The sequence below is a fragment of the Lepidochelys kempii genome, chromosome 5, assembly GCF_965140265.1.
Source record: "Lepidochelys kempii isolate rLepKem1 chromosome 5, rLepKem1.hap2, whole genome shotgun sequence".
Lineage (NCBI taxonomy): Eukaryota > Metazoa > Chordata > Testudines > Cheloniidae > Lepidochelys > Lepidochelys kempii.
This window is the reverse complement of record NC_133260.1, coordinates 78171030-78198856: the sequence shown is the minus strand read 5'-3', so window position 1 is coordinate 78198856 and position 27827 is coordinate 78171030. Positions and strand designations below refer to the sequence as shown.

Sequence of the window (27827 nt, the reverse complement as noted above, 5' to 3'; positions counted from 1 at the left end):
AGATTAAATGACCCACAACTCTCTCTAAATGATACAAATATGTATATATAAATGAAGGGAGAGGCCAAACAGAAATTTCATCAGAACACATAACAAGGGCAGAGCGTATTCTTGTTATTATAAGTTGAATTTATAATACCATTGTTTTCAACAAACTACCAAACTATATCTACAGAGGGATGTACCTGTGTTTGACACCAGATAACATGCAACTCCCCTTCTAAATTGTGGTGGAACACAGTTTTGTCTCAGACATAGTTAAAAATATCTGAAAGGTATTAAAAGTCAAGGAGCGAGACACATTAATTAGGATGGCTCAAGAGGAGGTTGTTTTTTCTCCCCAAGAACAATGGGCTGAAATTAAACCAAATCAAACCAAAAAAACCCCTTACTATTAGGAAAAACTTCCCAGGGATGGCATTTATTAAACTGTAGAGTTGTCTCCCTAAGGAAACAGTGGAAATGCCATAGCTTGACACATTTAAAATTACAGTAGGGAAAGAACTTCTGGACTAAGTGGACATAGAAACATATATTAACAGCAGTTTGTGTAACCACTGTTTAAACAAGCTGCAATTAGGATATGCTTATTTCAGTATGCTCTGCATTACTACCTATATCCTTTTAGACTAGTCTGTCAAAATCAATCAATCAAATAAATAAATTACCATTCATTAAAGCAACTATTACAGTTTTTCCAAAGGAAGTTGGTACTGGTGAACAAACGTTATTTATGGTAGAGATGCCATAATCTTCAGTATATCCCAGCTGGCTCTCAAACATGTTTCTCACACCGTTCTTTAAAAAAAAAAAAGCTATAACATAAGGTGTAAGTAGATGTAATTGCTGGAAGCTGAAGCTAGACAAATGCAGATTAGAAATATGGCACACATTTTTAACAGTGAGGGTAATTAATCATTGGAAAAACTTATCAATGGTCATGGTGGATTCACTATCACTGGCAATTTGTAAATCACGACTGGATGTTTTTCTACAAGATATGCTCTAGTCCAAACAGGAACTGTTTTGGAGAAGTTCTATGGACTGTGTTATACAGGAGGTCAGAGTAGAAGATGATCACAGTGATCAATTTCTGGTTTTATAATCCCGAGTCTATACATATGACAGCGATTGTGTAATATATGTCCTTTCAAGCAACTTACTAGTTAAATGAAAATAATCAGGCTTTTACCTTCCTCATCAATCATCTATCTTCTGTTACAGGTACATAGCATTGTTGGTTTCTGGCCTATCTGCACAAGTTCATCATTTCACAAATCTATAAATGATTTCTTGAAAACCTTCCTAAGGACCCCACACCAGTGAAACTTAGGTAGGCTCCAAAATGTGATTAAAAACATAATGCAAGACATTGATAAATGCATTACATTATACTTGTATCATGAAGGTCTCTCCAACCAACCTTCTAGTAAAATTGTCTGAGAAGTCAATGAAGTTCCTTTTCATGAGGAAGCTGAGAGGTTTTGAAATTGATCTTTAATTTACCTGTTGCAAAAAAGATGGATAAGAAGATACTGTTAATCTCTAGGAGATTTTTGTCCTCAGTAAATACTTCACTGCCTAGTTTTCATCCTTTAGAACAGGACTTAATGTAGTAACTATGAGAAGGGACCACTTGAGACAAAGCCAGCATTTTGCATGAACTCAGAGAAAAGATGTGTGCACATGAACTATAATGACCATTTTATTCTAAATATGTTGGCCTTGAACATACCAAGTCACAACCTTGCCACCTCATTTTATGGAAGAACTACGTATCAATATGCCAGTTATCATCTACTACAGTTAGATACCTGTGTCAGAACTAGAATCATAACCAGATTCTGTGATAATCAGCTAGCATTCTATTAAGGTTTTTGTGTGCAGAGCCTAGAAAGAATGCTCCATTTTCCCTCTTATTCACTATACTTCCAATGCAGGAATAGGTACAGCACATACTCTTTCCATCACCAGAGGGATACAGTATTGATGGGGTCAACTTACTTTACTCTTTCAAATTTAAATGGTACACAATAGAGATAATGAGCCTCATTCTTCACTTCCTTGCAAGTGTGTAGATGTCTACAAATGGGCAAAGCGGGTACAAGAACACTCCCATTTTGATTTAGTAGCATTTTTATACCCACTTTGTACAGGTTTAAAAGACTACACAAGGTTCAGCAGAAGTGTGGTGTGCAGAAGTGTGCAGCTGCTGCCCTCCATTTCAAAAGACAACAGATAGTCAGATTTACCCTTTAAGCCATTTGGTGCTTCTTCCTTCATCTTGTGCAATATTCTTCGGAATGTTTTTCAGACACCAGGTCTTCCTACTGCAGTTAAAAACTAGACCACAAATGTCCTGCTGACAAATTCTAATCTAAGTCATGGGTTAGATTCCATACTATGAAATACTAAAACTAACAGTAAGAGGATCTTTTAATTTGCCATTCTGTAACTTTTCATCCACTACTATTCTATTCTCCACACAACTACTCAGATTCCTCTGCTTTGCATTACACATGCTTTTTGTTAGAGCCCAATCCTTTAAGTGCCTACAGAACACCGATAACTTCAATGGGAGTTGCATGTATTGAGGATTCACAGGATCAGGCCGACTGTTCTCAAGTGATCACTATTGCCAACACATGGAGAAGCAGTGAGGAAGTGAAGAAGCCAAATGTCGCCTTCCTTGGTCGGGATGGTCACCAAGATACAGGAACACTGGTGAGAACAGTAGGAGAAACAATGGAGAAACAGGAGGAACTTTTCAAGCTGAGAAGAGTTGCATCAAATGTCTCCTGTTTGAACATAAGGAGTTAAAGGACTTAATGGATTATTTTCAATGGAGACAAGATTTCTGAGAGGTGACCTCACAGTTTTAAAGGTGATTGATAAAGAGGTAAGAAACTGTTTGCACAGCTGAGTATTTCAAAATCTAGAGAGATGCCATCTAATAATTTTTAATGGGAATTGAGATAGTTATTTCACTAAAATATCACTGACAAATAATAATTCACCAAGTAAGACCATAAAACTAAATAGTAAAAATGAGCAAATGACAGCTATAATTTTTTAATGGCAAAGAGGAACCACAAGATAGATCAAAGTGTAACAAACCTGTCCCTTCGTAATTGTTTCAGAACCATCCTTCTCTGCTTTGTCACCAAACATCCTTTCACACACCAGTAGTTTTATTCTTTTTCTATACCCATTGTACTTCTGCTTTCTGCACAACAAAGTATCCATGTGGAAAAAGGTGATTCTGATCATACTGCTGTTCAGCTGAGGTCAGAGTGTGGCATTTAGTCATTGGTCTGCACTGGAAAAAGCACAGAGCCATACTGCCTAAGAGGCATTCCAGGAGGGACTGTACTTAGTAGACAATTCCTATCTGAGCTGCTTGGCATAAAGAGGGAGAGCACACACTGAACCAACCCTTTGGGTGGGACAGCCTGCTGCCACCTGACCAGCTCTAGCTCCACTTAGTCCCCTGCCTCCATTGGGGTGGTTTATATGCCAAACAGTGTTAAGAGGGGGCAGTCCTTGCACTCCCAAGGATAGGGTCTGCTATTGTGCCCATCAGGGAGCACTACTGCGCCAGGCCTAGGTCCAATCTGCTGAAGACAAATATTGGAAGTAAAATGTGTCCCAGCTCCACATTCTCCACTTCTCCCACAAAAAATAATAGCAAGCAGTATGTCTATTTTGTAACCACAGAAGAGCCTAGCTAGTGAACAGAGGTTGGGAATACTTCTATTTACTGAGAGAAATGCTAGCAGAAGATGTTCAGCAGACAGAAGCTTAGCTTCAAAAGGAAATATTTAGTTTTTCACAATGGACAAGTAAGCAAAAACAGTGATTGGTTAGATTTAGTTTAAAGGCTGAGCACATAATTTGGTTTTAACTGTACAATGTTTAGTTTTTAAGCAAGCAGTGTCATAGGAAAGTTTGCTTTCATGTGTAGTCGCGCCATAATTTCTATTTTTATTAATATAATTTTCTGTATCTATAAAACATACCATCATTCTTGGCACATGACCAAAATACAAGTGTAATCACAACTTTACTGGAAATATATGCAGCATTGGGTAATGCTGTCAGAGAGTACTCAAATTTTCCAACATACTAGAGTCAGTCAGTTTACCCCTATGGGGGCAGAGGGATATTTTTTACACTCACACAAGCAGATGTCCTCAAGGTGGAATCCACCCCCCCAGGTTCCATTCGGAGAAGCAGTTTATATTTCCAGCCACAACTGGCAGGAAATTTCCTGGTGGAAGCTGCCTGGGAGGTGCGTAGGTTCAATCTCATGGATATGTTTGTCCCATCTCCTTTCAATATGTTGGCAGTGTTGGCCTGCTCCATCTTTCAGAGCAGAGGCCTTGGGCAGTTTGCGTCACTGAAGCCTCAGTCTGGAGGAATTTTCTGCTGCCACATTTTGGTTTCTGCTGTATATGATGGAAATCACTTCAAGCCAAGGGGTGCAGCAGCACCCCCGGCACCCCTAGTTCCAGCACCTATATCTGAGCCTCTACTGGGTCTAGATGGTGTTAGACTGCCCATATGAAGAATCTTTTTCATTTCAAGGACTACGTCTTTGTAGTGGACAGCTTTCTGCTCTGTATGAGAATTTTTTGAACCTCACAGGAGCAGTTTTCGTCAGCATTGCTCAACCCACCAATAGCCAAGCAATTGGATGCAAAGACTTTGGGTCTGAGTGCAATACATGACCATAATTATAAGCCATTTTGTTCAGGTGGTCTGGGAAATGGATGGGAGGCTGACAGGACATTTGCAATAGGTTTGATGGCCAAAATTATCTCAGACAGTATGGAACTACCAGGATGAGCATGGCCTTGTCCCACCTGACCTTGAGACCAGGAAAAATTAGTGAAAAGGCATATAAATGGCCTGAAGATCACTGTAGCAGGAAGACTTATGGCAAGAAAATGATGCACAGGTGTCCTCTCTGGAGCAATACATACTCAGCATCTTGGAAAGATTTGTACTTGGACAGAGAGGCTCTCCTAACACTTCTATTTTTAGCATGCTAGCTTGATCAGAACTAGCATGTATCTCTCTCCGCAAGTTGTCAGCCTCTCTCAGTGCCAGACTTTGGTACCAGAGGTGACAGCACTAGCTTCCATGCTGATGGTGTCAACTTAAGCACTGGGTTTTTGTTCGCTGCTGGGATCTTCTCCATGCTAATTTTAGGCATCATAAATTTGCTAGATGGGGTGGTCCTGGATGTTTTTTTTTCCTCCCAGTACATGCTAGGCTCTTGTACCTATTTTGGGATCTGAAGAGACAGTCATCGATTGATCCAGGAAACAAAGCTTCAGTTAAGTATCCCACAGCTTGCAAGGTCTCAAAGAGAATGACTGGTATACGGAGCATCTACCATAAATTACTCTTGCCCAAGCAGAAGAGGCACCTCCTGTGCCCATCTTTTAAAGACATCAGCCCACCATAGGAAGGGCAGGGACTGAAGCCTGAAGGCTTAGAGTCTGCTATGTTGAGATGCCCTATATAGAGTCAAGTGTAAAAGGGGGCCTGACCATCCAAAATCAGGCCAAATGGGTCAAGTTCATTCACAGCAGTCCATCATGTGTGAAGTAGAAAAGTTCTGAAGAGTTTTAATTGGAGCTACAGAGTAGCAGATGGGACACCCACAAGGTCCCATCTCACTTTCACAGGTAAGAAGAAGGAACAGAAAGCATTGGGGCCACTCCACCCTCTATGCCCTCAGACAGAGGCACAAGAAGGCACAGGGCACATGTGCACCCGTGATAAACACAGCTATTTAAACAACTGATCTCACGTGCATAAGGGGCATGAACACCTACACATACTCTGACGCATAATGGAAGAACCAGCATATTTCCACTGCCCTCAGAATTCCCTACTCTGTGTTTTTTAACTCTGTCAAGGGGAATGCAGAAATCTCCATGTAGGAAAGTATGCAGCTCTCTCTCTCTCTCCAAGGAGCCCTCCTGGTGGGACCCAGAGAGCTGGATGGAGGGACCCAGAGAGCTATATGGAAGGACTAGCTCCTTACATAACTGCCCTAGGAATGGGAAGGGCAGAACCTAATATCACCAGGGAGCCTAGAACTTCAAGCCACATCTTCTCCACCTGTACATGCTCAAGAATCCTTCCCTGAAGGGAGGACTGGAGGCTACCTTGTGAAGTCAGCTTTCCAGAGTTGGTTGTAAACACTATTCCGCTATAGATTCATACACAGAACTCCCATTACTAATAATGGGAGTTATGGCTGAGCTTCAATAGGAGACCAAGCATACCCACAGTATTTTAAATGTTACAGACACAAATGTGTAAGGACTTGTCCCTCTAACCAATTGTTTCAAATTGATAGAGCGCAATACTGAAGTACTTGATAAACCATATTTCATTTTGTAAAGTGATGTTTTCCAATCTCTCATTTGTCTGAACATTACCCATGGTCTGTAAAAAAATCTATAAGAACGCATCAGGATCATTTACATGGTTATTTCCAACAGGAAGACCCTGAAGCTGTATACAGAGTCCTTCGGATCTATTACAATCAGCTGATAGGCCTAGCAGGTAGGAAAACAGATTGCTCATATTTGGAAATCTAGAAGTGCACAGAATGAGCAGGTCTATTAAGAAATACCATACATGAATTTATGTGCTACAGAGCTTGAACTTCAGATTTACACTACACAGCTAAAAATGACTGGCTGCTAATATAGCCGAGATGCACCTAACAGACTGCAGTGCACTGTGCTGCCTGCTCAAAGAGTCAAGTACAATAAACTAAGCTGGGAGCCAGAGCATTCACTGTACAAGTCAAGACATCTGTGCATATCCCAGTTCAACACTTTGAAAATCCACCCGAGGTTACAGGAGACACGGTGTGGACCTGTTCTTGCACATTAGCCAAAGAATGAAGCAGTAGTTCTGGGACTCGCTGCACGAACTCCAAATCACCACCTCTCTCAGACTGAGTTGGGCACTGAAGAGTAGATTATACTTTGTGAGGGGGGGATGCAGTAGAAAGGCCAGCTACATTTTATTAAATATCCCCTAAATTCCGTTTGAAAGACTAACAGGGGAACTACTTTCTGTTTTCCCCTCTGAAGGGTTATGGCAAAGGTACATACAATACATGCTATTTTGTTGTCTTCTCAGTTTTATGGGGGTATTTTCCCTCAAGGAGACGGTATGTATCATATTGCTTTCCAGGGGTTCAATGTCTGTAGCAAAATTGGGATTTGCAAATGTTTTTAATTGGATTTTTTATAAATGTTTTAGTTTTTCAGCATCCTGACTGTCTTCAAACATCTCTCGTTAAGGGGGAAAAGGGTTTTCTTATTATTATTGCTTCTAAAACTTACATTTTTCACATTACCATTGAAAATCTAAATTAAATTTAATAAATCTAGTTTTATAGTATCACCACATAATATGGTTCTCGCTCTCCTCCCCACTAAACCAATCAACTTAAATACATTCTAAAAACTGAAAAAGGAAGGATAAAACTTCTTTGGATTTTTAACTTTTGTACTTGGATCCCAACCTTCAGTTGTAGGTGTGACGCTGTATAAAAAGAAAGATGACCATTCTTACACTAAGGTATAACCACTAATGCAGAACCCCTGTTGCACAATTGTGATAAATCCTATGCAAACTATGCTTTGTAAGATACTACTAGAAAAATTGTGATCTGTTGAACAATGTTATCCTATTTATATGCATGCATTCTCACTGTATATGAAGTTATGAATCTTTGTTATGTGCTTGTATCTCAAACATGTTGTGTTCCTGGATAAGACAGATTTACACTAAGATCAGTCAGCCATGGTAGATGGGCCATTAAGGATAATCAACTATTCCGATGGGGCTCTCCTCATGATGCCTTAGAGAGCATATTGACAATGGAGGCCCAGGGATTCAGCTGGGCATGTAGGACATGTGATCCCTGATTCCATGTTTGTGACAGTAACTTTCCATGCACATGGGCTGAGGCTGAGGGGGTCAACAAGCAAGTGGACAAGGAGATATAGTGTATTTAGATTTTGGGAAAGCCTTTGACAAGGTCCCTCACCAAAGGCTCTTAAGCAAAGTAAGCTGTCATGGGATAAGAGGGAAGGTCTCATGGATTGGTAACTGGTTAAAAGGTATGAAACAAAGGGTAGGAATAAATGGTCAGTTTTCAGAATGGAGAAAGGTAAAAAGTGGTGTCCCCCAGGGGTCTGGTCTACATCTTGAATAATGCGTGCAGATGTGGTCACCCCATCTCAAGAAAGATATATTGGAATTGGAAAAGGTACAGAAAAGGGCAACTAAAATGATTAGGGGTATTGAACGGCTGCCATATGAAGAGAGAATCGAGATTAATAAGACGGGGACTTTTGAGCTTGGAAAAGAGACAGCTAAGGGGAGATATGATCAAGGTCTATAAAATCATGACTGGTGTGGAGAAAGTAAATAAGGAAGTGTTATTTACTCCTTCTCATAACATAAGAACTAGGGGTCCCCAAAAGAAATTAATAGGCAGCAGGTTTAGAACAAACAAAAGGAAGTATTTTTTTTATACAACGCACAGTCAACCTGTGGAACTCTTTGCCAGAGGAGGTTGTGAAGGCCAAGACTATAACAGAGTTAAAAAAAAGAACTAGATAAATTCATGGAGGATAGGTCCATCAATGGCTATTAGCCAGGATGGACAGGGATGGTGTCCCTAGCCTCTGTTTACCAGAAGCTGGGAATGGGTGACACTGGAAGGATTACTTGGTGATTACCTGTTCTGTTAATTCCCTCTGAGGCACCTGGCATTGGCCACTGTTGGAAGACAGGATACTGAGCTAGATGGACCTTTGGCCTGACCCAGTATGGCCGCTCTTATGTTCCAAACTGGAGACTAACGAGGAGTCCTTGTGGCACCTTAGAGATGAACAAATTTATTTGTGCATAAGCTTTTGTGGGCTAAAACCCACTTCATCAGATGTGATATCACCTTCATGCCTCTTTCCTGCTCCACATCTCTGGATATGGTTAAGGTTACATTTTAGTCACGGGTATTTTTAGTAAAAGTCATGGACAGGTCATGGGCAGTAACCAAAAATTCACGGCCCGTGACCTGTCCATGACTTGTACTATATACCCCTAATTAAAACTTGGGTGCTCTGGGGCAGGGGGCCAGGGATACCAGGGTGTCAAGGAACATGTAGCCATTTCTGTGGAGTCCCTCCTTGACGTAAGCGCCGCCCAGAGCCCTCATCCCCTCCCGCATCCCAAACCCCTGCCCAAGCCCTGAGCCCTCTCCCACACCCAAATTCCTGCTGGCTGGCTGGGGGCAGTGGCCTGAGACTGCCCCTGCAGCAGTCAGTGCACATGGCCCAGGGGCTGTCTGAGCTGCTCCTGGACCAGCCACACCGGCTGCTGCAGAAGTCACGGAGGTCCCCGAAAGTCATGGAATCCATGACATCTGTGACAGACTCGCAGCCTTAACTATGATTTCTAACAAAGGGAAGCTTTGAATAATAGACTGAGGACCCCCAATCTTTTGGGTGATCCAGAAAGACTTACTGCAAACTAGCAGATTTAACATTACCGATATTATTCTCATCTACAAACTCTAAAATCAACTGTAATGTATATGATTCACTTTAACCATTTAATAACACACACACCCCCACACCCCTTCAGTTTAGTTTCCTAAAAAATTGTCTGCCAGCGTGGTTTTTGGGTGAGATCCAGAAGTACATATTGATATGGGCTGAGTGTCTGGTTCTTTGGAACTGGAAGAACCCAATACATGTGGTTTTAATAATAATTTATCATAGAAGTCTTTTTTTTTTTCTGGGTGGTGTATGAGGGGTTAGAGGGCCTGACGGCGACTGTCTGTGGCTCCATAATAGCTAGTACAGCATTTTGGAAGCACATATTTGTTACTGATTTGGTGAAATCTTAATAGAATATACCACCAGCTTGGGGTGCATGCCCTGGTTTTTTTGGCACTCTGAACTGAGACCGGCACTCTTAGCTGTGTCCCATACCAGGCAGCATGACAGTAGGAGCCAAATCTAAGCCAATGGGTTGATACTGCAACTTTACTTACATAAGTGATCTCCTTGAAATGAGTGAGATGACTAAGGGATTATTCACATTGCAGTACATTTAGTCCCAAATATGAACTCTGAACTCACAAAAGGCACTCAACGATCTACAAGTTACAGCTCCTTCAAGAAAGCATACATTTTCCTTTTTAAATGTTAGAAAAACATCAAAGACATGAGACAGAAATGATCAGACTAAAATTAAGGACAAAACACTGAACCAAGTAAAGAAAGAATTACAGTACCTATGAAGATATGAATAGGAAATAAGTTAAGTTAGAACAAAACCTAAACCAATCAATAATAAAATAAAGCATGCATAATACAGTGGTAACTATGACACTGATATATTTTTGAGCAATTAATGTATAATGCTTCATGTTTAAATTGGACAGCTAGTAAGTGTTTCATTGTAATTTTCACAGTCTACAAAAATATTTTCTTAAACAAGCCTACCAAAAATATCTCTGAATACATTTGTTTTGAATACTGGTAATTTAATTATAATTCTAAACCCAAGTTAAAATAGCACATCCATATACAAACTTTGTTTGACAAAGTTCTCTCTAGAAATCTGAGCGTGCAAAAACACTACAACTGAACAAATCTATACTTTTGTCATTCTCAAGAACTGGACACGGACTTGAAAATATTGCTTAACAAAATAGGCTTAAAAGATATAGACTTTCTTTCTCCACTTGCTATGAAATTTTAGTGCAACATTCACTCTGAGTGAAAACTGCACCTCTTAAAAAAACATACATATACAATGATAATTGTAATTTCAGATTGAATTTATGACTTTGCAAGTAAAACACAAAAGTTGCATTCACAAAGTGATATTTTCAAATCAAAAGCCTGCAACCTTGATTTCCATCTTTCATAAACCTTTATAACCTGTCTTAACAATATAAAGTCTTAACAATATAAAACAATATTTATTATTAACCTCTCTACATTTTCTAGGCTACTTTAAATATCAGTGTCAATGCAGCAAATTCACAAACTCAAAGGAATTCTCAAAGCTTCAAAACATCACTAAAAATAAAATTAATGGGTAAATATCTGCATTTAGAGATTAATATTAACAAATTGTGAATGTGTATTTTTCAGATGATTTTACCAGTTATTTTCCAATGAACAACACATTTTTAGCACATTTTGAGGATGCTCAGCATTCACAGACACACACACTATATATGCATATACAATGGATGCCACTTAATAACAATCCTGATATTAACAACTTCTGATTAACAGGAACATTTTGCTGGGAACCAATCCCATCCCATTGACTTTAATGTTAATGGGATTCTGATATTGGCAACAGGCTTGCTGCTTATGAACAGCTCTTTGGCCTGTGTGCCCTGGCTGCAACCCCGCAAACCTGCCATATCTGGGAGGGGAGGCTGAGGTCAGGACAGCCACAGGAAGGGCTGAGGCGTCCCACAGTGAGCAGGGACACTGGGGGCCCATAGGGCTGCATGGGTCCTCTCTATGCCCACCATGCTGAGCCCTGGCCTGGCCCTAGTGGCTTGGGCTTGGTGTGTCCTGGGCACTTCCTTCCCTGGCTGAAGCCCTGGAAACCTTTGAATCATAGCAACTTTTTCCTGGGAACAGAGAGGTCGCTAATAAGTGGAATCTACTGTATCCATCTCCTGTGCATATATAATAATGCTAAAGCTATATGTTATCATCTGGTTTTAATACTAAAACACCAAATAATTTATAATGCAGAACTATAGGATATATACAGAACACTGCATCAATCATACACAAATACTTGTGCTGTCCAACATTTCTGTAAATCCTCCATTAAACTCAGATTTGAGAGTGAACCAAAGACTTATATGGATCAAGTCATGGTTGCTTGGAACACTGAAAGAGAAACATAAAATGATGTACTATTTCATGTCAAGATTATCTGTAGTTCACTTCATTATTTCAAAGATTACTAGCAACTGAAATACAATGAACTTCACATAAAAGCCATTGCTTATTCCTTTTCCTTAACACGGAAGGCAAGCTACTAGATGATAATCAGGAGATCAACTTACAGTGCTCCTAAATTATCTGACACAAACTATACCCTGTTAATGTAAGCAATGAAACAATAGAAGCTTGTGTGGCTATTTAAATGTACAGTCAAAAAATGCAGAGCAAATTAACTGTCTGAATGCTAAAGAATTCTTGATTCACATTTAGAATTTCCAAAATTAGTGTGATTCTGTCATAAGCCATTACTCTTTACATCAAACATTACTTGTTCTAGATGAAAAACATATTGTAAAGTGTCAGTTACACCATGCCTCCTGAATAGTTGATGAACTACATAACCCAGGCCCAGCCTTTTGTGACAGGAGCTGCCAATACAGGGTTAATACTGGGTGGGCTTTCTCGCCAATTCCCTGCCCTCAGCTTTACCTTTCAGCACCCCCCATCATGCTTGTGGGTATACTGATGTAGTGAAAACTACATTATTTGCTGACCTTTCTGTGACTTCATGTGCGGGGGGGGGACGACGACACACACACATGAAATTTACTAAAAAATTCTATGCCAAAACTGTAGCCTTAACAACGTAAAAAGTTCAGGTAAACACTGTAATTATATCTGAAATATTCTGAAATGGTGATTTAACTAATAAAATGTCAGTTTCTGTCTGTTTTCCCCAATACTAGGCAAGGTCCTTTTCTAGCAATTCTCTTACTGACCATAATCAGATCTGGAATTAATTTTGTAAAAAGTTAATCACCCCCAAAAGTCTCCTCAGATACATTTTACATTGTGGAATGGATAATTGAACTAGAACTTTTATTTTAACTGATTCAATAATTAAAATATCTTTGCTCAACTCATGTCAAATACAAATAGCTACTGTTGAGGCATGGATTGGTTGAGATTTTTTTTAAGTTCACAGAGAGGTACCTCTGCAACATTTCCCTAAATCCTTCATTGTGTTCTCTAAATTTCCTGAGCCAAATTAAATAATCACCCATTAGAATTTCAATGTCTTGTAATCCCGCAATGGTTTGTGTGATCACTTTTTAAAATATCTTGGGAACAGAATTAATGCCAAATGGCATTCACTTACAATTGTAACATTAAAACAGTGTATTAAAAGTTATTTAGAGCTTAACTCATCTAAATTTGCTTGCCAAAAATGCATGTCCTATATCTAATACTGAGATGATTTTTGCTTCATATTACCATTAATTATTAATTTAAAATAATGTCTCTCCTAAGTAATATTATCTCCAGGTGTTATAGTATCTCCCAAATTTATCCATAATTTGTGTAAAATCCTCTATCTCCTTGCTCGCATGTAAACGCACTGAATGTCAGCAACACTGCTGGAACCAAGTCTCTTTCCATATTGTCCCGTCTGTTGTATCATCCTTCTTTCCCTGTCCTGCCATGCTGTTATTACCAATTCCTCTCCTTTTGTATACTCCTTTTTTCTGACTTGAACAACCTAGTCCATTATAGTTTGTCAGCTCTGCCATCTGCAAAAGGAATATTACAGGTATCATCTGTAAGTATCATTTGGCAAACCCTAATAAACAAAGGAAAAAAAGAGAAACACACCACTGCATAATAAACAGATGACCAGCCTTATACATCACCTCCTATAAGAGGGATGTGTATTAGAGTTTGCTGGAGTGTTTAAAAGTTAAATACTGTTATTTTCAGTTAATTTTAAGACATCAAAAATAATAAATGAGATAAATAATAAGATAATTCCAGACTCTTACTGAGTGCAGAAACTAGGGATGTCAATAGGGTTTAAAAATAGCAACCGTTTAACCTTTTAACATTTTATCAGTTAAACGGTTAACCATTAAGGAGTTCTTCGGGTCCTGTGCCCGGCAACCAGGATGCCGGGTATGGGGTGGCAGTTGGGTCCTGGATGCGGGCAGCAGCGGAGTTTAATTGTTAACCGAAACTGATAAGACTGATGCTTACCAGTTAACCAGTTAAACTTTTACATCCCTATCTGGAATAATTCCACTGACCTCTCTGGAATTACTCCAGATTTACACCTATATAACTGAAATCGGAATGTGGCCTTCTGGAATCACAGCTTACCTGAATTATATTAATGAGAAAGAGAATGTAGCTTCAGAGTAGCAGCCGTGTTAGTCTGTATTTGCAAAAAGAAAAGGGAGTACTTGTGGCACCTTGGAGACTAACATATTTATTTGAGCATAAGCTTTCGTGAGCTACAGCTCACTTCATCGATGAAGTGAGCTGTACCTCACGAAAGCTTATGCTCAAATAAATATGTTAGTCTCTAAGGTGCCACAAGTACTCCTTTTCTTTTTGCGAATGTAGCTTGTACTTCTGCAGCTACAGTATACTGGCTTCATAGTGTTGCTAATGTTAAAAACAAACAAGCAAATTTGTTTTGAGCATGCAGCAGACATGACTTAAATAAAATAATAATCATTTGTACTTTTTGCCTTCCATTAGAGCAGTGTTTCCCAAACTTGGGATGCCGCTTGTTCAGGGAAAGCCCCTGGCAGGCCGGGCCAGTTTGTTTACCTGTCGCGTCCACAGGTTCAGCCCATCGCGGCTCCTACTGGCCGCGGTTCGCCACTGCAGGCCAATGGGGGCTGCAGGAAGTGGCACGGGGTGAACGGCGGTCAGTGGGAGCCGTGATGGGCCGAATCTGTGGACGCTGCAGGTAAACAAACCGGCCTGGCCCACCAGGGATTTTCCCTGAACAAGCGGCGTCCCAAGTTTGGGAAACACTGCTTTAGAGAATCTCAAAACAATTATATTTTTTAAAAATTTCATTAAAAGAACTTTGTCTAGGTTTTGAAGCCAAACACTAGAGAGTTAGGAAATGGCTGAATTCATGTTGCCCGTGCTTTCTTAATTTAGACCCCTGTGCATATGCAGTAAGATACAGTCTTAATTACACATCACATGCTATTTTTCCCCAGGACCTCTGCCTCATTCAGTGCACAAGCAGGCGAGTACTCAGGGAACAGGGCCACTATTCAGAAATGTTTCTCCTCACCCTTCAAGTAGCAGCCCCTGCCTCATTTACTGCACCCAATCCAGTATTTCTGTAGCAATGAATGCAAAATGATTCACTTCCTCATTGCCTTTATTAGTGTCCTCACTATACTATCTGAACACCTTACAAGCATTAATGAATTTATTTCCACTACAAAATAAAAGGGGATTATACCTCATTTTACAAATGGGGAAACGGAGACAAAGAGACAAAGGAATCACTGTCAGACACAGCTCAGAACTCAGGACATCATGACTCCCAATCTTCAGACCTGCACTTAACCACTACCAGAGGTACTGGGCACGCACTGACTTCAGATGCATGCTCAGCAACACTTCTATATATTAGGCCCCAAATGGCTCAACCTGGGCACTCAGAAAACGAAGGACACACAATTAGCCACCTGCCAAAATTCTGGCTTAAGTTACTTGTTCAGCATCACATAGGGAGACTGTAAGAGAAGCACGGATAGAACTGAGCAGTCCCATGTGGTATTTGCCTGTCTTAACCATTCCTTCTCTTCCTACAGCCCCCCGCCTTACAATCCAAACACTTTCTAATTTAGAGGACAAATGAGGCAAGGATCCTACATAAGAACAGCCATGCTGGGTCAGACCAATGGTCCATCTGGCCCAGTATCCTGTCTTCCAACAGTGGCCAATGCCAGATGCTTCAGAGGGAATGAACAGAACAGGTAATTATCAAGTGATCCATCCCCTGTCGTCCATCCCAGTTTCTGACAAACAGAGGCTAGGGACACTTCAGAGCATGGTTTTGCATGCCTGCCCATCCTGGCTACTAGCCATTAATGGACCTATCTTCCATGAACTTATCTAGTTCCTTTTTTAACTCTGTTATAGTCTTGGCCTTCACAACATCCTCTGGCAGAGTTCCACAGGTTGACTATGCATTGTGTGAGGAAATACTTCCGTTTGTTTGTTTTAAACCTGCTGCCTATTAATTTCATTTTGTGACCCTTAGCTCTTGTGTTATGAGAAGGAGTAAATAACTCTTCCTTATTTACTTTCTCCACACCAGTCATGATTTTATAGACCTCTATCATATCGCCCGTTAGTCATCTCTTTTCCAAGCTGAAAAGCCCCAGTCTTATTCATCTTTCCTCGTATGGAAGCTGTTCCATATCCCTAATCGTTTTTGTGGCCCTTTTCTGTACCTTTTCCTATTCCAATATATCTTTTTTGAGATAGGACGACCAGATCTGCATACAGTATTCAAGATGTGGGCATACTATGGATTTATATAGAGGCAATATGATATTTTCTGTCCTATTATCTATCCCCTTCCTAACGATTCCCAACATTCCGTTAGGTTTTTTGATCGCTGTTGCACATTGAGTGACTATTTTCAGAGAACTCTCCACAATGACTCCAAGATCTCTTTCTTGAGTGGTAACAGCTTATTTAGACCTTATCCTTTTATAATTATTATTGGGCTATGTTTTCTAATGTGCATTACTTTGCATTTATCAACATGAAATTTAATCTGCCACTTTGTTGCCCAGTCACCCAGTTTTGAGAGATCCTTTTGTAGCTCTTCACAGTCTGCCTGGGACTTAACTATCTTGAGTAGCTTTGTATCATCTGAGAATTCTGCCACCTCACTGTGTACCCCTTTTCCCAGATCATTTATGAATATTTTGAACAGTACTGGTCCCACTACAGACCTCCTTGGGGATACCACTATTTACCCTTCTCCATTCTGAAAACTGACCATTTATTTCTACTCCTTGTTTCTATCTTTTAACCAGTTACTGATCCGTGAGAGGACCATCCTTTTTATCCCATGACAGCTTACAATTTTGTCCACCACCCAACCCTGATTCATTATAGGAGCACTGTGCATTCTGTGCACTGAAAGAGGCACATTGAAGACTGTATCGCAATGTATACCCACAATGGGTATGAATTATGGGACCACAGGCTTAATTCTGGCATTTCCTATCTTTCCAGTATTTGACTTTGTAACCTAAATGACAATACTTTAAAAATTCTGTACGTGATTTCCTACTTTTTTTTTTAAAAAGAAAAAGGTAAAAAAAAAAAATCCAACTGTAACAGTTCCATATATAAAATTTATTCCCTTAATCTGAGCATGACTTGAAATATAGGACTAACTATGTTAGCTGGCAGCAAAAGGCCATTCCCCCGGGGGCGGGGTGGAATGGGTTGCTGAGGTGACTTGCTGAATCTGGGAGGGGAGCCTGGCCTGGCCCTCTCTCTTCCCTTGTTCCAGGAAGTGCGGGAGCTTCTTACCTACCTAGCACCTCCAGAGGGAAAGATTGCTGGGTGGGGGAGCCCAATGCAGTTCTTTCTCCTCCACTCTATCTTATTTATCTAGGGTACTTACATGATCCCCATTACTGTAGTATATCTGAGTATCTGACAATCTTCAATGCATTTATCCTCACAACACTCCTATGAGGAAGAGGAATGCTATATCTCTATTTTACACATGGGGAACAGAGGTACAAAGAGAGAGGCCGAGGGCCAGATTTAAAAAAGAGTTTAGGCACCTAAAGATGCAGATAGATGTTCAGTGGCCTAACCTACGTAGGCACTATTGAAAATCCCACTAGATGCCTATCTATACATTTAGGCACCTAAATGCCTTTGTAAATCTAGACATAAGAGATTTGACCAAGATCACAAAGGAAATCTGTGGTAGAGCAGTAAACTGAATGTACGTCTACAAAGTACCAGGCTGTTGCTCTAACTATGGACCACCACCAACTCTTTCCAACTTCTTCCTGCGGAGACTGTCTTGCTTCCAGGGATCTCAGTGCAGCATGTGCTGCCAGGTCCCGGCCTCTCATTACAATGTTCATATTCAGTTATTATTTTTACATGCTGCCAAAATTTTGCTGACAATGCAACAGAAAGAAAACAGCAATTTTCAAAAGTTTATACATCAGCCAAAATTGAATGGAATTTCATGGGCCAAAGAAGGACTTTGTTCATGAGACATATTTCATGGACCAAAGAAAGATCTCAGTGCCTTGTTAATGCTGAATTTCAATGATCCAAACTGCAAACAATGGAAGTGTTAGAGCTTCTCAAGACAGTATTGCAAGAGTCATTTCTAATGGTAAGTGTTAGACAACTAAGTGTTAGGTCTCTATCAGCTCCCCACATTAGAAACAGATGTTGCTATTAGCACCCTTTATAATGAGTAAATTCAGTACACTGGTCAGGTTTTCTCCATTTTACTAATGGGTAAACTGAGGCAGAAAGACTTCCTTAAAATCAGTCAGAGCCAGCATTAGGAATTCCTTGCTCCTAGTTAATCCACTAAACAGTGCTGCTATTTTTCCTTGAGCAGCAGGTAATGGAAGCAATAAGGTAACATTTTTACAATTGCCTTTTTTTTTTTTTAAACCACAGCTGCAATTTGAGGAAGGATGGGGGAAAATAATGAATTTATTTCTATTTAGTCATTTATCTAAAGAGAATATTTTTATCTTGGCATATAAGCAAGCTGTGACATTTCACCAGCCTGAACAGCTCAGCTTCACCTTCTGTCACCAAAACACGTGTTATTTAGAAACACATTTTGTTGCATCCTATTTCTTAATTTTTGATTTATCACCATAGTTTTTGCATAATATATTTTTGTGGCTCATGGAACATTTACACAAGCTCACCTTTTTTCTGTTTCATCCTCATCCTTAAAAACTATGGTTTCTGCCTTAACTTTCTTAAATTACATTTGGGGGTCTTTTTATGGGAGGAAGAGCAAACATATTTCCATTACAAATACTTCCATATCAAATTTTGGTGTATGACCTATTAATGTCAAATATTATTGCCATAAAGAAGTGTCTTAAACAGCAGCATATCTAAATACCATATTTTTGAAAAAAAATTCCAGCGCTTAGAATATGGTACACTTCAATAACAGAGAATTTGACTGACAACAAAAAAAAACCAAATCAGCTCTTTATAATGTGGGTCTCTTTCCTGATATATACAAAAAGATAAACATTTCTATAAAATGTGATAAATACAGGTTCTTTCAGTATAGTTGAAGTCACTGCTTTAGTCAAGACCATGTGTTTATGTTCCCTCATAAATAGCGATATAATTGCCCTTTTTGAAACTGCTACATAATTGTACTCCAGGTTCTAAACTTTTATATAAAAAAGTCTCTAGCCCTTATGGTTTTGAAGAAAAATTTCCATACAGGAACCAAATGTACACTGATGCAATTTTCAAAGGCTACAGGGAGCATGATGCAATAATACTAGGTCCTTGTCTACACTGCCACTTTACAGTGCTGCAACTTTCTCGCTCAGGGGTGTGAAAAAATACCCCCCTGAGTGCTGCAAGTTTCCCAGCGTGGTAGCTACTCCCCTCATGGAGGTGGGTTTTTTTATAGTGCTGGGAGAGCTGGTGCCACGACTACACGGCAGTGCTTTAATGTTGCTAGTGAAGACATGCCCTAAGAGAGGTGTCAAACGTTCCCATTCTCAGCTTCATGGGGTGTTAACTCATGAGCCTAAATGATAATGTAAGCAACCACACAAGTACCAACTACTGCAATGCCGATAATTTCAGTAGAAACCTCAAACTATCAGTAACATGCTTATCCATCCCTGTTGGATGCCGTGGCAGAGCCCGGAACGGTATACTGTGGAGCAGCTGCTGAATTCGTGACCTCTCACTCCAAACTTATTTTTGCATTGGCCTAAAACTGGGAAGAAAAAAGAGCTACCCAAAGCCTCTCCTGCATCATGGGTACCAAAACCCATCTCTCATGCCCCCTTGAAAAACCTCAAAACCAAAAATCTCAACAGCTGTCACAGTCTACAATACCTCCCCCACACCCAAAGCTTTATTTAATAACTAATACCAACTATTTTTTTAATTTACCTGAATTTGCCACAGACTTTTTTTAGTTCCCCCCACCAAAGAATCCCATAATCCAGAAACCACTACTACTCTAGTGCTTTGCTGAACAAAGACACGTGTGTTTAAGTGCTTTGCTGAATCACAGCCAAAATGCACACCAAAGGTGCAGTGCTCAAGCATGCTTGTCTAACTTAGATGCATGTTCAAAAGTGAACTGCAGGTGCACAGAAGCCCTTGTCTCAGTTCATACTCCCTGGTAAATGGTTAGGGGAGACCTCCCATAGCACTACTAAGGTCCACAGAAGTGGTTTGAAGAAGAGAAACACCATGGGAGCTTGGAGGATGGTTTGAAGGGGCCCCTAGAGTAAGAGGAGCCACTGATTTTAAATGAAATGATCAGAGATGTAGATAGACTGCAGGTCAATTTATCCACAAATTGGGTACAACATGGGAAATCACAGTATAAATTTCAATGTACTATTTACTAATATGCTAAGACCCTCAGGAACTACTTCTCGGTGGTGAATTGGTAGTTCATTATTTATGCCTATGTAATCTTTGATTTATTGTAATGAGAATACCAGTTTCAAGGTGCCAATTTTGATGTGAAAAGCTATCTGCTTGGAATTAAACTGACACCACCAATGCTTTTCACGATGGCTACTGAACGTTTATGAGACAACTCCTACTTTTGGTCACAATGGACAAAAGCCAGATTTATACTGATAACCAACAGATATAAGGCTTAGTAGTCTCATACTAATCCTTGAGATGGTCAGACCCCTGAAGATCTTATTTTCAAGAATCTTATTAAAATTATTTGTCAACAGAGCCATCTTGCATCCAGAAATTAATAAACATCAACAAATTAGCAAAAGTACAGCTTGATAGACTAACATTAAACAAACAGAAGCAAATGCACAGCCTCTTATCCTCCGTGTTTGTCACAGAGATCACAGAAGTCACAGGTTCTGTGACCTCTGTGACTTCTACCGTGGCCAGTGCGCCTGGCCCGGAGGCCACCTGAGCAGCTCGGGCAGCTGGTGGGCCAGGCGCACCGGCCACTGCTGGAGCAGTCCTGGGCCCCCCAATCCCGCCCCCCAGCAGCAGTAGTTTGGGTGGCGGGGGGGGGGGGGGGGCTCAGGGCTGGGATGTTGAGCAGTGCTTATCTGGTGGGAGCTCCCTGGAAGGGTGACCGGAACTCCCCTCCCTCAGCTCCTAGCTCCATGTGCTGCCTCCGCCGCCGCAGCTCCCATTGGCCGCGTTCCCAGCCAATGGGAGCTGCAGAACTGGGGCTCGTGGTGGAGACGAGGCAGCACATGGAGCTAGGGTCGCCGCTTCCCGGGAGCCGGGTAGGGAGCCTGCCCCAGCTCCACCAGCACCCTCCTGGGTCGCACCTCCCTCCCAACACCCACAGCGCCCCCATGGGCCATGCCCCCCCCCCAGGACCACCCTTCCAAACACCCTTCCCCCAAGTTTTAGTCAGGGGTATTTTAGTAAAAGTCATGGACAGGTCACAGGCCATGAACTTTTGTTTACTGCCTACTACTTGTCCATGACTTTTAGTAAAAACACGTGCGACTAAAACGTACCCTTACCTATAATGTATGAACTGCTCCATATACATTTTTAACAGTATATCATACATGGATGCAGCAAGCAAAAACCGGTTTGCAAAATAAATGGATTTAGAGATTACTGAAGATAAGACTTCTAGTACGGGGCAATTACAAAGGTAGTCCAATTTGTGGGGCTAGCCACTTTGCCAGTGTCTTTCTAATAGCCAGAATCTTAAATCATCAATTACCCTGATCATATTTATATTTTAAAAGTCAGTTCCCCTTTTCCTAAGGATCACTTAATATGCTGTGCACAGATAACAAAAAGTATACATGAGAAAAAAAATTAACAACCATCATGTAGCTTATGTCAAGCTAATTACTTTAGTCAAACATTTCATCATGATGCTATATAACACAAGCCTTATACAATAGGATACTCAATAGCTGAGTCTCTCTTCCTTCTTCTTCTTCTAATGAACTGCCAGCATGTTTCCCTATTATACTGTCTCTGTTGATTGACTCCTATGATCAGAACACCTATTAATTCAAACATATTGAGCACTAGCCAAAAAGTCCAGGTTATCGCAATTCTACTGTAGCTAGGCGAAAACATGCACCACGTTCAAAGACACAGTATAAACTCAAATTTGTTTTTTTACTAGCGATTGTAAAATGCATTTACTTCACATTTTAAATCTGTTTTAAGTCAAAATAAACCAAATAATGGTGTTAAGCATACATCCATTTCCTGATCATTCCTTTTTGTAACAAAAGAACAGTTTTTGCCCATGTCCTAGCAACAAGCACAAATATTATATTGTATCCAATGCTCAAAACATGAGTTTCCAAAATGATAGGTTAGTACTCAGCTTAATTAAAGAATATGCTTTAAGAACAATATCTGAATGTACAACAGCAGCAATAATAGCATTTGATTAAAGTTAGTGTTTAGAATAACAATTTTTCCCCTTTATACAGATAAAGAGAAAAGGCCAACAGTCTAGCATGCACAAGAAAACATGCGAGGGAGGGGAAGTATTGATAAAGGAACAGTTTAGAATAACCTATTTACATCTTAAAATTAAATATAGAAAAATACAAAATGCTGTTAAAAGCACAATAGTGTTGCTTACAAAACTATTTTGAACACAAATTTGGTGCATTTACGTACTTCTTAAACTGTTCTTTAAAAAACAAGAATAAGACCTGTGCATAGCAAAGGATGATCTCCATACTGACCAACCTATGAAAGTTGAAATGCATAAATCGCTATTTTTGGTAACTGTAGCTTCTTTATATTGTATATCACTGGTAACTTTACACTTGAAGATGAAATTACAAGACAGATAAACAGCTGTTGGAATTTCTACCAGACTATTTATGTGCCTGTTTCTCCCCACCAGCAAAGAACTCCTCTGTGACACCTGGATCAATAATGTATCTGATGCATGTATCCTATTTTAATAGTGATAACAGTCCTGTTGTTGCAGGGCTATTTCCTTGTGTTTTTAATGATGCACCTGCTCCATGTGAGCCATCCCTGCCCCCTTTGACAAAGAAATACCTTGTATCTGGCAAAACACCAACACCACCACTGTCCGGGTCCAAGCTCCCTTTACTATGACAGCCTACTTGTTTTCACACTTCATTCAAGCTACAACACTTCTCAAATACTTTTTGACATATTTTTCATCTTGACAGTGAAAATGATTATTTCATACTGTGTTAAATACTTAAGTATTCTGGATTATATACAGCAAAGAGTTGACAACTCTGGTTCATTATAAAGACTTTATTAAAATAACTACATGCCAGCAAGCCTCTATTTCAGGTCAGAGTAAAAATCAAAGGGCTAGATTGTGCTTAGCGCTAACGCAGTCACAGAGAGAACCAAGGTTCTTCCCTCCCTGTATGCTACCATGTTAGTGCCTCCTGGATCACTGCTGCTGATGCTCAGTGAATCACCCAAAATGTTCTTTCCTCCGGAGCAAGTGGGGGGATAGGCAGAAAACCGAGCCATTGCTCCACTACACCCACCTAATACTGACCAGAAGATCTGTTTAGAAGCACGAGGGGGTATGCTGCATCTCATAAAAGCGCGTTGCAAATTAGTTCTTCTCAAAGTACACAAAAGGAACCACAGCAAGCATTGTCCCACTAAAAGGCGCCTCTCTCAAGCACACTGCCTCCCACTGGTCCACTTGATGAGGTGCACCTACATACCACTCCTCACACCAGAGGTGCGCAAACTACAGCCCACGGGCCACGTCCAGCCCATGGGACCATCCTGCCCGGCCCTTGAGCTTCCCTCCTGTTCTGACCCCTCTCCCCCGCAGCCAGCGCTCTGGCCCGCTGCTCTTGCCAGGTAGCACAGCAGCAAGTTCCTGCCGCTCTGAGTGGCACGGTAAGAGGCAGGGAGCGGGGGGGGGGGGGGTGGTGGTGGTGGTGGAATTGGATAAGGGGCAGGAGGTTCCGGGGGGGGGGGCAGTCAGGGGACAGGGGATGGTTGGATGTAGCGGGGCGATCAGGGGATGGGGAGCAGTTGGGGTTGGATAGGGGGTGGGGTCCCAGGAGGTGGTTAGGGGTGGGGGTCCCAGAAGGGGGCGGTTAGGGGACAAGGAGCAGGGGGGTTGGGTGGGATGGGGGTTCTGAGGGGGCAGGCAGTGGGTGGGAACTGGGAGGTGGGCAGATAGGGGGCGGGGCCGGGCTGTTTGGGGAGGCACAGCCTTCCCTACCCAGCCCTCCATACAGTTTTGCAACCCCGATGTGGCCCTCTGTGCAAAAAGTTTGCCCACCCCTGCCTTAGACAAAGCTTTCTGTACCTTAAAGGCAAAATGTAGCCCAAAAGAAGCTAGGTCATACTCTCATGATTTTCCCCATTTCAGGAGAATCACTATCAAACAGCAGACTCTGTTGTACAATTATTTCAAATGAGAGCATTACCTAACATCTAACTTACTTGCCACAAACCCACTCATTTAAGAAGGCATCTAGCAGGATATTCTCTGTGAGGGTCGCTCAGCTTTGGATCTCGCCCTCCACCATTCCCTCATTCTAAACAGTTAGACTTTATAAACCTTCAGGGCATGCTGTAAAGCACATCTGCTTTCCTAGCTCAAAGGGGCAGGGAAGATTTACACGGCAATTCGTAAAGATCTGAAATATGTTTTTAGTTGCTGGGTTATGACTGAGTTAATGATTGGGCAAAGAGGAGTAGCCTGTTTAGCTCTATTACAAATGGCATTTTGCTAACTAAAAAGGCTAATAATGAAAAAAATATTTTCTTTATACATTGGGTTAAATACTGCTCAGTGCTCAACCTATTTACTCAAGTAGTCCTACTGACTTGACTTAGATCCTATATTGGAACTCATGCCATTGGACTGACCAGAGAAATAGACGTTTGCAGGATCATACCTAACTGCACCAAGTGGAATTATTTTTATTTTCCAATTGGAGGATCTGATCCTGCTCCCATTGACTTCAAAGGAAGTAAGAGACAGTACCTGCCAACCCTAATGTTTAAAAATCATGAGTCAGGCCCTTCAAAAATCATGGCTTAAAAATCATGAGATTTTAAAGACTAATAAAATGTGGGTTGTTTTTATTTGCCTTCTGTTTTTTTGGAATCTTTAGGGTGCACTGGGATCATATTTCCAAGCTTTTCTCTGCAACCATAAGGCTAGAAACTTAGGGCTTTTTACATGGTGGGGTAATATGCACTACAAGGGTGTGATTTCTGATTTCTACAGTGCACTAATGTGATGCACATTAACTGATCTATGTACACCCTTATAGTGCACATTACCTGCCTCTGTTGCCAAGCCCTAACTCTCTATGTAAAAAATAAATAAATAAAGCTCACAATCAATTGTCTCCATGTGCTGAGGCTTCAAGTCAAACATCAAATATGAGCTGGCAACTCTGAAATCAAGCGTTAGTATATTTCAGAGCTAATTGATATGCTAAGAGCCTGACCCTGCAGCCCTTACTCATCCAAGTTGTTTTTACTGGTACAAGGACTCCCATTGATATCAGCTTGAGTAAACAGTTTGTAAATTTCAACCCTGTATTATTAGAATAGCCTTGGATTAATTTAACTGTAATCTAAGATGCAGTCCTTCTATCAGATAGACCTGTAGTTACTGTTCTTAGAACTAAATAAATGCAGTTTCTACTAATATTTCATTATGGTATAAAAACAGCAAGCTTTTCTTAAATTTTCTTTTAACTATCAATATGTACCAGTAAAATATGTACAGTGTTTAAAACCATTTTCCCATAAGGGATGTCTGGGCTGAGAACAGAACACAAATAAATTTGCATTGGCTTCAAATTTCATAGCAAATGATTTTTACAGTGGCACTTTGGTGAACTGACACCATGTATATGCTTTAGCTCTAATTAAATCCCTCAGATAAAACCCTAATTTCATCTGGAAAACACAACCCTGGGCTGGCTCCACTTTATAGGGGAGAGAGGAGGCTCTTCATTTCTGCTATCAGAGGGGTAGCTGTGTTAATCTGGATCTGTAAAAGCGGCAGAGTCCTGTGGCAGCTTATAGACTAACAGACGTACTGGAGCGTAAGCTTTCGTGGGTGAATACCCACTTCTTCAGATGCATCTGAAGAAGTGGGTATTCACCCACGAAAGCTTACGCTCCAGTACGTCTGTTAGTCTATAAGCTGCCACAGGACTCTGCCGCTTTATTTCTGCTGTCATTGTCTTTCTTTACAGAGCTGGGTGCTATTCTTCCTTGACTGATACCTGTCAATCATATGCTGATAAGAAGTACAGGGCTCTGTTTCTTGTTTTAAGAGGGAAACAACAGGAGCATTCCTCCTTTTTCACCAGCTATTCACAGGCAAGCCAAAATACCACAGGAACAGACTATTATATTTCAGGATTTAGTTCAAGGAACACTGAAAATTGTCAACAATAGTTATTTCTGAAACCGATTTCTTCTCCGCAAGCAGAGTTCAGCAAAGAATGCTAGCATTTCCTGTGGAAACTGTGTGGCTGCCAGTAACGTCCTCCTAATTTTTCTTCTCCCTTTTCATTGTTTTGTTTTGTGTTTAAAATAAACACAGCCTGGCATTTTGACAACAGCCACAATAACCCTTTACCTCACTTACCACCTGCAGATGAAAGTCATCAGGAGAGGAAAGCAAAGGAGCCACATTTCAGCAAGCAGCAAAACCAAAGCACACTGTAACCCAGCAAGAGAGGTGGCTGAGGATGTCCAAGTCCTGAATGCTGGATTTCGGGGAGGTAGCAGGCACTTCCCACACTATTCTATTGTGTATTGGTTTCACCCCACCCGCCACCTCTCCCTGTATGTCATGCTGCCTTTTTTCCGTGCCCGTTTTGCACGAAGTGGCTCGTTGAAAGGAAGACACAATAAGCGGCAATACTAGACAGGATGCCAGCCAAGGGGGTGGGGGGAGGAACATCGATGCCCCATAAGGTAGCGGTAGAAACTGCTGCCTCTTGTGTGTCAACCATCTCCCTGCTAAAACAACCCCTTGGCTGCAGCGTTACTATAGAGACACCGGGTCTGTCCTAACCCCTGCCCGGCGAGGCGCTGCTCTCCCGGAGACAAACAGCGCCGTGCCCTGCCTGGGCTGCCAGAAGGGATGCGAAGCCCGGAATCCGCCTCGCCGTGCACCGCGGCGAGGGAAGGGGGGTGGGGCCCCCGTAATGCAAACTTGGAGCCGCAGCCTCCGCTGCCCCCTCCCCCGGGGCTCTGGCTGGCCCAGGCTCGAGGGAACTTTCGCTCACTCACCGCGGGGCTCTGCCGGCCACAGTGCTGCTGCTGCTCCGCGGGGCCGGGCTCGCGCCGCTCCTGCCGCCGCTCGGACTCCGGCAGAACGCGGCCCGGGCGAGCTCGGGGACGCTGCCGCCCGCTGCTTGCGTCACAGTCACGCCGCGGCCATTCCCCACGCCGGGAATTCGGGGGGCTGGGGAGAGCCGCCACGTGATGAGCAGGCGAGGCGCCGCCGGGCGGGAAGAAGGGGAAGGGGGGGGAGTCAGGCAGGGCGGAGGCGCGTGAGGCTGCCCGCCGCGCGCTCCCCGCCCACTCCCCTGCCGCCCGCAGCCCCGCCAGCTGCCCATCCCGCCCGCGCTCGGCCCGTCCTCGCCTTTCCGCCGCTCCCCTGCGCCCTCGCCTCCCGCGAGCTTCCCCACGCGCACGCTCGTGCTTCTTGCACTTTCTCCTCCCCCCCGCCCCACCCGGGACAGAGACCCCGGCTGCAGCTCGGGGCGCCCC

General features: G+C 41.8%; 1 protein-coding gene across 2 annotated transcripts in view; it reads right to left on the bottom strand.

Moving 5' to 3' along the window:
- The window catches only part of SNCAIP (synuclein alpha interacting protein), a 100017-nt gene extending 72586 nt beyond the window's left edge, over positions 1 to 27431 (bottom strand). For both annotated transcript variants that reach the window (XM_073344812.1, XM_073344813.1), the window contains exon 1: positions 27345 to 27431. The gene's annotated coding sequence lies outside the window, so the exon portion shown is untranslated. The remainder of the gene's footprint in view (positions 1 to 27344) is intronic.
- Between the last annotated feature and the right edge of the window lie 396 nt (positions 27432 to 27827).